This window comes from Nuphar pumila, chromosome 2, assembly GCF_984573655.1.
Source record: "Nuphar pumila chromosome 2, dmNupPumi1.hap1.1, whole genome shotgun sequence".
Lineage (NCBI taxonomy): Eukaryota > Viridiplantae > Streptophyta > Magnoliopsida > Nymphaeales > Nymphaeaceae > Nuphar > Nuphar pumila.
In genome coordinates, this window is record NC_143250.1 from 8,176,365 (window position 1) to 8,189,563 (window position 13,199).

A 13,199-nucleotide genomic window follows, 5' to 3' on the forward strand; every position below is an offset into this window, starting at 1 on the left:
ATGGCTCCTTGCAGTACACCTGACATAATAAACAAGTGGGCTCGGCCTCCAGAGCTAGTAAAATAGATAAGAGTTTTTGTGAATGTTGATTGACTCCATTTTTTCCCATTCACGTTGGGGTTACATGCCAAAAGGGTTCTCATATCACAATAATATGAAGTTTAGCACTAGTAGTGTTCCTTCCCGCCGTCCATCCTTCTAATACTTCAACTTTTTCTCAGATTAGATCTTCCACATGGGGACACTCATTCCTTGTGGATGATGCTTTATTTTTCGTTCTAGTCATTAGTCATTTGAAAATTTCATTACCATCATTCATGATTTTGAAAATAAGTCAGGTATGAAAAATCCAGTTGTATACCTTTTAATGTGTCAAGGGATCACTCCCAACAAGTTGCTATCATCAGGAAGTGGAATTTGGACTCCTTTCCATCAACATATCTAGGCTTTCCTCTATTTTCAGGATCCCTTAAAGTTTCACTTTGTGCTCCCTCATTGGAGAAGTTCCATGCCCTCCTACTGCTATTGTGAGGGAGGTTCATCTCCATGGCTTACGCTCACTAGATCAGTACTAACAACCTTTCCAACCCCCAATTGGTGACCAGAACTGACTGTCAATTTCCATATCTGAACTATGGATTGATTTGGGGAAAGTTTGGGTACGCGCTCTTGTGCATCTCTATTTTATGACAATATGATGTTGATGGAGATCCTGTCTAAGCTCAAACTCAAAGTGACAGGCGCTCCCATGAGGCAGATAGCGAGGGTGATCAAGGCTTGGAGGACCACTATCTTATGAGGAAGGATGCGAAGGGGCTATTTGAGGTGGGTCACACTCGATGGCATGAGGTATACCTAAAACAATTTTCTAATGCATATTATTGCATGAAACATTAGGGGGTTGGAGGGGAGCATACATTTTTTTAGCAAATCTCATAAAACAAAAGTAGGTAGATATAATTTGCATTGAAGAAATGAAGATGGAAGTGTTCGATTTGATGTTCCTTGCTCATATTTGGCGAGGATATTCATTTGAGGTCATTCCCTCAATTAGAAGGTTGGGGGGTTATCCTCGTAGCCTAGAAGGGAAGCATAAGTAAAACGGTGGTGGACAGATGCCAGTTTTTTATCATGATATCTTTTGAACGAGCAACTTCTGGAGATTTATTCACGCTCACATCTGTCTATGGATCAGCTACATGGACGATGAAAACGTCCTTTTTAGGAAGAGTTGAACACACTTGGCCAGAAGCAGTTGGTAAATTGGTGCATTGTAGGGGAATTCAATTTCCTTCTCCATACTTATTAATCGATCGAGAACAAAGATATGTTGGGTCGTTTCCGGCAAACACACATTGCCTCCCCTGCAACAAAGGCAAAACCAATATCTGTTCTTTTAAAACAGTTAAAACACAGGAGAGGACTGCGTACCTGATGCCGCCATTGCTGAGCTGTTGTGGGTGGTGGATGTCGGCTGGAGAAGAAGGTGATGGCAGTTGATGCCGCTGGAGGTTCTCTGCTCAGCCGAGCTGCAGCCACCACAAGCGCAGGCTTCCTCAAGCAACCGGTGAGTAGACCTATCATTCACCGTCATAGGATCGCTCATGATACCCTGTATTTATAAAGCATAGGGTGAGAACGATTTGCGTAACCATTCCCCTTTATCGTATGCTGATTTATCGGATGGATCATCCCTGATGTGGGGATGTATCCACATCGTGGATAACCACCACATCAATCGTGGTGGTTAATTCAACATTCTCCCACTTGATCCGACGATAAATCTTTTAACCAGAAAACCTTATGGGAATAACTTGATGAATAGATTGGCCTTTATAATCTATTCTATAGATCCTGAGTTGAATCTCTAATCTTTATGAGATAAAAAATAATCATAATGAGAATCAAGAATTGAAAGTGATCACTTTATTTCTATGCATATGTCAAAAAGTGTTTAACAATCTCATCCTCATTACATGTTCAGAATATAATCCTGGTGCTAGCCCTTTAGTAAGAGGATCACCGATCATCTCTTTGATACCAATATTAATAATATGTACTAAATGATTCTCCGTCCTTTCTTTAACAATAAAATACTTCAATTCCATATGCTTGCATGACGTAGTACTTTTGTTGTTGTTCGAAAAGGACACTTGCAGCTTCATTATCACAGTAGACCTTCAGTAGCTTCCCAATGAAATCAACCACCTTTAACTGTGATATGAAGTTCTTTAACCATATAGCCTGCTAAGTAGTCTCATACAATGCCATAAATTCTGCCTCCATGGTGTGGGCAGCAGTGGTCGTCTGCTTCCCACTCCTCCAAGAGATTGTGCCCCCAGCAAGTAGGAAGATATACCAGTAGTAAACTTTCTACTATCAAGGCATTCTCCTAAATTTGCATCTGAGTAGCCAATGACCTCGAGGTGATCAACTTTATGATATGTCAACATATAGTCTTTTGTTCCTTACAAGTACCGCAAGACTTTCTTGGCAGCCTTCCAATGGAGTAAACTTGGGTTAGACTGAAATCTTCCAATCACCCCTACTGCAAAAGAAATATCGGGTCAAGAACATGTCTGCGTGTACTGAAAGTTGCCAATAACTGATGCATATGAATAAACACTCATCTGTGCTTTGTCAATATCGTTCTGTGGACAATCCTTTAGGCTCAGCTTATCACCTTTTGATAAGAGTGTTAAACTAGGAGAACAATTCTTCATTCCATATCGCTTTAACACCTTTTCTATATAGGATCTCTGGGAGGCCTAGAAAACCTTTTGCTTTGTCTCGACGGATCTCAATGCCAAGAACATAAGCAACCTCACTCATATCTTTCATATCAAAATGTGATGCAAGAAACTGTTTTGTCTCTAAAAGCAACTTTATATCGTTGGTTGCAAGTAAAATGTCATCCACATACAACATCAATATAATGAACTTACGCCCACTTTTCTTAAGGTATATACATTTGATCAATAATGTTTTCTGTAAACCCGAAAGTCACAATGACTTGGGAAAATTTAATATACCATTGTCGGGTGACCTGTTTAAGTCCATATATTGATTTGTTGAGCTTACAAACCAGACGATCATTTTCAAGGAAACTAAGAGGTTGTTCCATGTATACCTCTTCATTCAGATCCCCGTTGAGGAATGCTGTTTTCACATCCATTTGATATAGCTCTAAGTCATAATGAGCTACGAAAGCCAAAATTATTCTCAATGACTCCTTAGTTGATACAGGAGAAAATGTCTCATTATAGTCAATGCCCTCCATCCTGGTGAATCCTTTATCAACCAATCTAGCTTTATGGCTCTCTATGTTACCTTTGGAGTCTTTCTTGGTCTTAAAGACCCATTTATACCCTACGGGCTTTACTCCCTTAGGTAACTCAATAAGATCCCATACTTGATTTTTAGCCATAGAGTCTAACTCTTCTTTCATGGCTTCTATCCAGTGTGTAGATTGTTTGCTTTTCACAACTTCTATAAAAGTCAATGAGTCATCATCCATATCTATGAAATCACCAGGCTCCTGAAGGTACACCAAATAATCAGGATGTATGACAGATCTCCTAATCCTTGTGGATCTGCAAATAGGTCGTTCTTCAGGCTTAGATTGAACTTGATCATCCTGTTCGTGCTCTTCCGCATTATCCACAATAGGTTCACTTTGGATTTGTGCATTAACAACCGAATGCTCAACTACATCATCATTAAGAATAATAATGTGGTATCTTTTGATGTTTTCCTTAACATGTGATGAAACTAGATCCTGTACTTCCTCAAAACCAAGGCTTTGAAGTGCACTTAATCCTACTGAATCATCTTCTAGGATTTTTGCCTTATCAGTTTTAACAATATGTGGTGAATGTGATGGGCAATAAAACCTGTACCCTTTTGATCTTTCTCGATAACCAATGAAATATCCACTGGTTGTTCTTGGATCAAAGGCTTTAATGTGAGGGTTATATAACTTAGCCTCTACAGGACATCCCCATATGTGCATGTAAGACAGTGATAGTTTCCTACCTGTCCACAACTCATAAGGAGTTTTAGGCACAAATTTTGTAGGAACCTTATTCAAAAAATGCACAATAGTCCTTAAGGCTTCACCCCACAACTTTATGGGAAGTGTTGAATAATTCAACATGACCCTGACCATTTCTTTAAGCGTACGATTTCTCCTTTCAGCTATACCATTCTAATAGGCACTACCAGGCATGGTATATTGAGGCACAATGCCTTCCTCTTTGAAAAATTGCGCTAATGGTCCTTTCCTTTGCCCCATCTCAGTAAACCTACCATAATATTCGCCACCTCTATCAGACCTGACTATTTTAATAACCTTATCAGTTTGTTTCTCTACTTCTTTCTTAAATTTCTTAAACATCTGAAAAACATCAGATTTTTAAAAATCAAGTAGAGATATATATACCGTAAATAGTCATCAATAAAGGTGACAAAATATTTCTCGTCTGTGTAACAAGGGGTAAATGGTCCACATATATCCGTATGAACTATCTCTAATATCTCACTACTGCATTTGACACCCTCTTTATATGTGTTTGTATGCTTAGCCTTTATGCAATCAACACATGGGTCATTGTCGGTAAAATCTAAAGACTTTAAGATCCCTTTATTTACGAGTCTCTTTATTCTCTTTTCAGAGATATGACACAACCTTCGATATTAAAGCATGTAAGATTTATCATTTATCAAGCTACGTTTATTTTCAATTAATGCGTATTCAGAAGTCAAAGACTCTTGAGTTTAGATCTTCACATTCAATCTATATAAACCATCATAAACTGATGCAGAATCAATTTCAATTAAATTTCTGAAAATAAATAATTTGAAATTTTCAAACTTAAAACAATATCCAAATTTATCTAACTTTGAAATGAAAATTAAGTTTCTACTATACGCTGAAATATAAAAGACATTATGAAGATCTAAAACTACGCCTATATCTAGAGTAATCTTGCAGGTTCCAACACCCTTCATATTTGAACACATATTGTTTCTCGAATAGATGCTCTTCTCATGCATTGTTGGTTCCCTTCTGCTCAGAAACAATTGTAGACAGTTGAAAATATAAACAATAGCACCCGAATCAATCCACCAGCTATTTTCAAGAATTTGTAATAAATTACATTCATGAGAAACAAATGACAAATTACCTATCTTTTCCAACCATTTTTTGTGCTTTATGCAATCTGCCTTTCTGTGTCCCTTCTTCTTGCAAAAGAAGCACCTTATGGGAGTAGAGTCAGATTGCTTGTCTTGGGATGATTTATCCCCAGTTGGCTTCTTCCTAGCATTTTTCTTAAATGCATTCTTCCTTAGTCCTATCTTGGATACATGAGAAGTCATATGTGCACTCTGCACCTTCTCACCTTTCAACATCTCTTCTTCTTCAACACACTTGAACATGAGTTCATTAAATATCCATTCATCATTATGTGTGTTGTACGAGATTTCGAAAGGTTCGTATTCCAAGGGTAAGGACGTTAGAACTAAATGCACTAGGAAAGAATCAGAGATGGTGAACTTCATGTCATTCAGCTGAGTCACTATGTTTCTCATTTCCAAAATATGCTGGCGAATGTTTCCCCCTCCAGTATATTTCATAGATATGAGTTTAGACATCAGGGTACTAGCTCTGGCCTTGTTTGAACTCACAAACTGTGCCTCAATAGCATTCAGAAATTTCCTCACTGTTCTGCATTGTGAAATAACACTACGAATATTCTTAGTTACTTTAGATTGCAAAAGCAACAAGCTAAGCCTATTCGAGTGCCCCCACTTCTCAAAAGCAATCTTTTGATCAACAGTGCTCTGATCAGTGAGGGCATCAGGTTCATCTATCCTTAGGGACAAATCTAAATCCATATACTCTAATGTAAAAAGAATAGTTTCTTTCTAATCACTTAAGTTAGATCCATCAAGAAAAGGTATAGAGCTTGAGCCATCTAAAATCACAAAACTAGAAACTGCATGACAAAAAACACATATCAAGAAGTATTCGTACGAGACTAAAACTTTAATGAAAAAAGCAAAAGAATAAAGGCCCTTGATATGCTTATTTTCAGAAGAGTGAAAGGGGTCATCAGAGTCTTGCTTTGGTAAGAGCTCCAACACGTGAAACCACTTCGCCTACTGACCATATTCGATAAAACTAAGGTTCTTGTGAAGTTAGACCATCTACACAAGGTATCTTTGGATACACATGTGTGACGTATCTCAACACATTTACCTTATTCTACCCTACTTAAATTCCAAACACGATAAAACTACCTTTGGGTCGTTTATTGTTTCATGAATCTAAGTACAATGATAATATTGATTAAAACCATATGATAGTATAACATTTTGACAACATACGTGTATTCAGTCACTTTGGTGACATGAATCCACCAAGTCATCTAGCTATCCATAATGCCAATACTATACACACATCATTCACGCATGCAAAATTACAAATAAATGCATGAACAATAACCCAAGCCAAGCTTGAATGGGTAAAACCCTCGGTCCTCAAGCAGGAACCGATTTGAAAGTACTCCAAACCGATCTGAAACAGCTCTGAACCGGTCATCCAAGGGTTTGAATCGGTTCTGAACCTTATGAACCGATGTCAAGTATGAACAAAAGTTCATAAAAACCCTATAACCGTATGCTAAAATCCATGTATTTTCTTATATTTAAGTAAACAGGGTCTTAGCATCTCGGAACCGGAGAGAAACTGGAAGAAACCAGTCAAAAATGGCTCTAAAACGGTCCCAGAAGGGGCCAAATCAGTCCCTGATCCGGTTCAAGCCAAATAGTGCCTGGACCATTCTAGATCTGGGTAAAAACCAGTTCAAACTAGATCCGGATCACACTCGATTTAAAACTGGATTCGGGTCAGACCCGGTTTGAATTGGTTTTGGATCTGACCCAATATCAACCAGATCCGGGTCAAACCCGGTATTAACCGAATCCGGGTTAGACCCGGTAACCGGATCTGGGTCAGACTCGGATGAAACAGAATCCAGGTCGGACCTGGTATATATCCGGATCCGGGTCAGACCCGGGTTTAAACAAGATCCAGGTCAGACCTGGTAATAACCAGATTTGGGTCTGACCCGAGGTTTACTGGATCCGGGTTAGACCCGGTAATAACCAAATTTGGGTCTGACCCGAGGTCTACTGGATCCGGGCCAGACCCGATAATATTCGGATCCGGGTCTGACCCAAGGTATAATGGATCTGGGCCATACCCGGTTGGAACCGAATTTGGGTCTGACTCGGGGTTTAACGAAACTAGGTCAGACCCGGTTAGACTTGATCCAGTCGAACCCGATATTAACTGGATTTCGGATCTGAACTAAATATCGAACCCGATCCGGTTCCACTCGTTAAAAAAACAGAAAAAGGACAAAAAACCTGATTTTTTTGAAAAGAGGGGTTTTCCCCATCTTCCTGCCGACGACCAATATCGCCCGTCGATGACCCATGCCGGAGCCCCACCGACGACCCACACCGGAGCCTCGCCGATGACCCACCACCGGCAAAACCTGCCACCTGACACAGCCTGCCACCCTGAAATAGAACGACAGAGTGCCCTGGATGTCGTACGTCGACGGATGGTCCTTGACACCGACGAATCGACCGTCGAAGGCCTCTGTTTCCCGACGATACAACAACTTAATGGCCTCAAGTAAAGAAAAAATCCGAAACCCCCTTGATTTTTTTTTGCTGTTTGTCGCCCAACGACGACAGTCATCGACTGCCATCGACACAATGTCGCCCAACGGTGACCTGCTGTCGATAACCATCAATGTCACCCCACGGTGACACCTCTCAGCCAGAAGAAGCTCTGTCGCCTCATGGCGACAGTCGCCGGAAAACACTGTTGCCCAATGGCGAAAGTTGCCGAAAAAAAGGGATGTCACCCCATGGTGACAATCACCGAAAAAAACTATCGCTCAATGGTGACAAGTGCCAGAAAAACCCAAAAAAATACCATCAACCCTCGCAGCGAAGGGGTGGTGTGGGCCCATAACCCAATGTCGGGTCGTTTCTGGCAAACACACATTGCCTCCCCTATAACAAAGGCAAAACCAATAACTGTTCTTTTAAAACAGTTAAAACACAAGAGAGGACTGCGTACCTGATGCCGCCATTGCTGAGCTATTGTGGGTGGTGGATGTCGGCTGGAGAAGAAGGTGATGGCAGTTGATGCCGCTGGAGGTTCTCTGCTCAGCCGGGCTGCAGCCACTACAAGTGCAGGCTTCCTCAGGCAGCCAGTGAGTAGACCTATCATTCACCGTCATAGGGTCGCTCATGATACCCTGTATTTATAAATCATAGGGTGAGAACGGTTTACGTAACTGTTCTCCTTTATCGTATGCTGATTTATCGGATGGATCATCCCTGATGTAGGGATGTATCCACATCGTGGATAACCACCACGTCAATCGTGGTGGTTAATCCAACAAGATATACTAATAGTATGAGGCGATTCACTGGTTTTTATCGAGGAATGAGTTTTGGTTGACCTGCATATCTAGGGTGACCCTTTCACATTGTCAAACAAAAGAAGGGACCTCTGGATGCAAAAACTTGATAGATTTCTTGTAACAAGAGGATAGTGAGAGAGTCTACATGATGAACAGGTCACCATGGAGCTCATTTCTACATTGGACCATGTGCCCATCATGCTTGAATGATGAATTAGATGTCCTAGTTGTTAGATGTTCAAGTTTAAGTTATGGTAGTTAAGGGATCTAAAGGTGGTGGAAAATATTGAAGGTTGGTGGGCCCACTCACAAGAAACAACATGAGTTTCTCTTAGAGTGGCGAAGAAGATGGACTATATACGATCTCAGTTAATTGAGTGGTCCAAAAGGGGGTGGGGTTGTGAGATTTCAGCATATAAAGGTTTTGGAGGAAAAACTAAGCCTAATGCAACAATTAGGGGATAACTCTATTCAAGAGGACAAAGTGAGTTAGAGGCAAAAGCTTTTGATTGGCAACATTTCAGAATGGAGAGGAAGAGGCAAAGATCCAAGATACATTGAATGTGATGTCGTGACAAAAATACCAAGTTCTTTCATCTTTATGTATCCTTTAAAAGGAAGAACTTTCAGTGAGCCATGTCAATAGGAGGGAGTGTTTGCGATTATGATGGAGGCAACAAGATATTTACGTGATATCTTCACCTCTTTAGTAGTTGAGGACTCTCTTGACATAAGGGAAACCTCCATGGACCCTTTTGATCAAGGGGCACAAGAATCTCTTGGTGGAGGTTTCTTGTTTGATAAAATCATGCAAGTAGTGTGAAAACTTTCAAATAATAAGGCCCTAAAATTGATTTTTTAAAGCATCATGGCCAGCATATCAAAGTGAGTTCATGGGGATGTTTAATGGGTTTTATAGAAATTCTTGTTTGCCAGGGAGATGAGGAGAAGCTCTTTTGGTGTTTATAGCTGAGTCAGGGGCGAATGAGATCAATAAGTTTAAGTTGATTTCATTATTAGAAACCCACTCAAAATAATTATAAACGTGCTAGTTTTTTGCCTTAAACAAGTGGTACACCAAGTAGTTGAGCCTTCATAATTTGATTTTGTTAAAGAAAAACTAATATATGAGGGACACCTCCTAGCGCATGAGGTGGTGCATGATGCATGCTTCAAAAGCGATGTTTTTTTGTTCAAGTTGGACATTTTTTATTCTATATGTTAGAACTTTCTTTTGCGAGTTTTACGAAAGGTTTGAGCATGTGAAAGGTGGGTTGGGTGAGTGCAAGCTATACTTGAATCCTCTATTGAATTCTAAAACATGGCTTAAGTTATTTCCAACTTATTTAACACAACCACTCCATTTTGACTCAGGTTTTATATCCTTTTATATATTAGTTATATTGCAAACTTATAAAAATGGTTGTATTCCCATATCTGCAGTCGTATCCATGTGACATAGTCCGTGGACCATAACGATGGAGCAAATGATAATAAGCTAGCTTTTTCTTTTTGAGAAGGCAAAATATAATAAGCTTGGGAATAAGATTGGTAACTAAGAAACGTGGGCACCTTTCATCTCAAGGATGAACAACACCAATGGCTCATCATATGTCAATACCAAGGAGAAGGCCAACAAATCTAAAGCAACCAGCGACCATGGCATAGCCATTGAATGAACAACCAAGAAAAGAAATGCTCTTAATATGCCTTCCCTGAAGGACCTATCACTGAATAACCATAGGGCCATTAAAGCCTCTTTCGGTGCCCTCTGCTCACCTGATAGCATTTGTAACTTAGCCAATCAGCTTGGTAAGTAGCTTTAATGTAGCATGGTTCTCACCGCATTGCAATCTATTGACTAAAAAACCCTTAAGTACCAGAAGCTTTGTGACTTAAAAAGAACATATAGTTACTAGAAGCTTCAAAAGGACAATCACAAATAACAAGGCCAGGCTGCTGCAGTCGCTGGCAAGGTTGTGCAACAGCCTGAAAAAGAAAATATATTAATTCAGTAAATATTAGGTGTCTCGAACGGGGAGATGAAGAGTTCGTGTGGAGGCTTTGCTGTGAGAAGTTCGACATGTCTTGAAGATGGAAATGACTATTGGGATCCTGGTAACCTTAATGTCCAAGGGAAGCAACAGTAAGATGCGGGAGCATCTTTCCCCCATTTGTTCGCTAAAGCCAAGAATAGGGATGACAATGGATCGAGCGGGGGTGTGGGGACAAGGTCTCCATCCTACCCCATCTCAAAATCTGGACCTCCATTCCCACTTTCATCCCCGCACGGGTTTGGATTTTAACCTCCACCCCCTGTCTCCATCGTTCATGTCCTCCATCTCCAGTCCAAACAGGGGCGAGGCGGGGCGAAGCCCCATTTTTCCTTGGTTCATTGCCATTCCTTAGAAGGATTGGGAACCATACGAGATGGGGCAAGGCGAGGATTAGGATGGGGATGGGGCGAGGGAAAGCGTAAGTCCATCCCTGCACGAGTTTTGATTTTAACCTTTATCACCGTTCATGTCCTTCATCCCTGGTCCAAACGAGGCGAGGCGAGGCGGGGGCCCGTTTTCCCCCAGTCCACTGCCATACCTAGCCAAGAAGTGGTTGGAGGGGGGTCAACATCGTATGCAAACAAAAAAATCTCTCTTGAAACATGTACATCAGAAGGAGGTTCTTGTATTCTCCTATCCGCTTCGAAATACACCAAGAGGGTGGAACCATTGAAGTGGGTCTTGTTGGGTGGATTCATGGGAGATTAAAAACATAAAAGGCTGGACTTCAAATTTATCTTCTCAAATTTGACCAGGATGTGGGGAATATTGTTGATTTGAGATTCTCTATAGGTCGGAGGATATGAATTTCATCTTAAGAGGAGGCATGTGGAAACTTGCAGGTTGTACGCTGCTACTGAGTTTGTGGAAACCTGGGATGCCATGGAAAATCGAACCAATAAGCTCGATCCCAATGTGTATTTTTTGAGGTTTCTTGTCAAATTTTAGTATGAGGACTTTTTTGTCAATTTTACAGAGTTTACCGAGGGACATCTGATCGATGTGGATGAGTGCATAATTAGGTGTTTTACGCTCGGGTATGTGTGGAGCTTCCTACACATAAATGGCCTCCTTCGGTGGTGGAGGTGGAGATTGAGGAGCATTGGATCTTTTCTCAAGAACTGGAATATGAGGGACTAGTCTGTTGGCATTCTTCAAAACATAACTAGAATGTAAAAGCAGGAATACATACTGATAGACGTCATGAATGAAACTAGCTTACGTGGGTGCTCGACGTTCTCCTCACCCTATCAACGCCCACGATGAGCCTAGGTTGTCAAGTCGATGGTGAGCAGAACCTTGAACTCAAAATGCGAGAAATAGGAGACTCCTTGGTTGTTCTCACCAAGTAAGCAAACCCCTTATTAAAGACTTCTGAGAGAAGCCTGTAATGGGAGGCTTTAGTGAGAGGTTACCATTATTGATGGTTATCCTCTATGGGCAGTTGCAATAACTGCCCTGTAACTTCGACGAGTTATTCCATCCCATGATGTACCCATGTCAAACTGAGTTACATCATGTTGGATCTGATCTATATTTCAATATTCTCTCACTTGACTTATTGACATGAAAAAATACTTCATCAAGTTTTTACTGTTATCTTGATTCAATTTCTATGTGGGTTCACAAGATATCCTGTATTATAAGAATGAATCATACAAGTCATGGAGATAAATAATTTTTTATGAAATGTCATATTTTCATGCACTACAATATAATTCATTTTTAGTGTTTTAGCATGTTAAAATTACTTTTATGAATATGTTACTCTCTAACTCATTCTATGGGTCCTTTAATATTGTTATTCTGCTATTCTCTCTACCCAAATAAGAGATCTTTTATGCAGAATTTATAATACATAAAGCTATAGAGAATCAATGTGGTTTCATAAATATGATAATATATAACCATAATGTATTGTCATACATTAGAGAAAATCAAACAAATCCACCCCCTTTACATGTTGAAAATATAATCTCGGTGCTAGCTTTTTACTAAGGAAAATCACAATTATTTTTTTGTACCGATTGTATCAATACATACTAGATGATTTTCGATTCTTTTTTTAACAACAAAGTACTTTTAACTCCATGTGTCGACACAAGGTTGAACTCTTGTTATTCAAGAAGAATACAACAACTTCATTATCACATAAGATCTTTAGTGACCTCCCAATAGAATTCATCATACCAAGATCCATAATAAAGCTTCTTATCCAAATGGCCTCATTTGAAGTCTCGTATAAAATAAATAATTTGTGTCCAATGGCGGTAAAAAATTTCTTCAATGTCTTGCAGTGAGAGATGACACCTTGATATTCTTAGTCACTCATGATTGCAAAAGCAACAAGCTAAAACTATTTAAGTACTCTCATTTCTCATAAACATCCTTTTAAGCACTCCGACTTCTCATCGACAACCTTCAAAGTGGCTGTTCTATTCTTCGTATGAATGAGAGATTACGCTCTATACGAGATTCGTATTGAAAAGGTAAATACGAGACCCTTTATTATTCATCTTTTATAAGAAAAATAATCCGGCCATTATCGTTTCACTTTGGTGAAAATAATAATACTCATAATTGTTTTGTCTCCTCAATTCACAAAGAATTGACTCCAATTGGTGAAACTAAT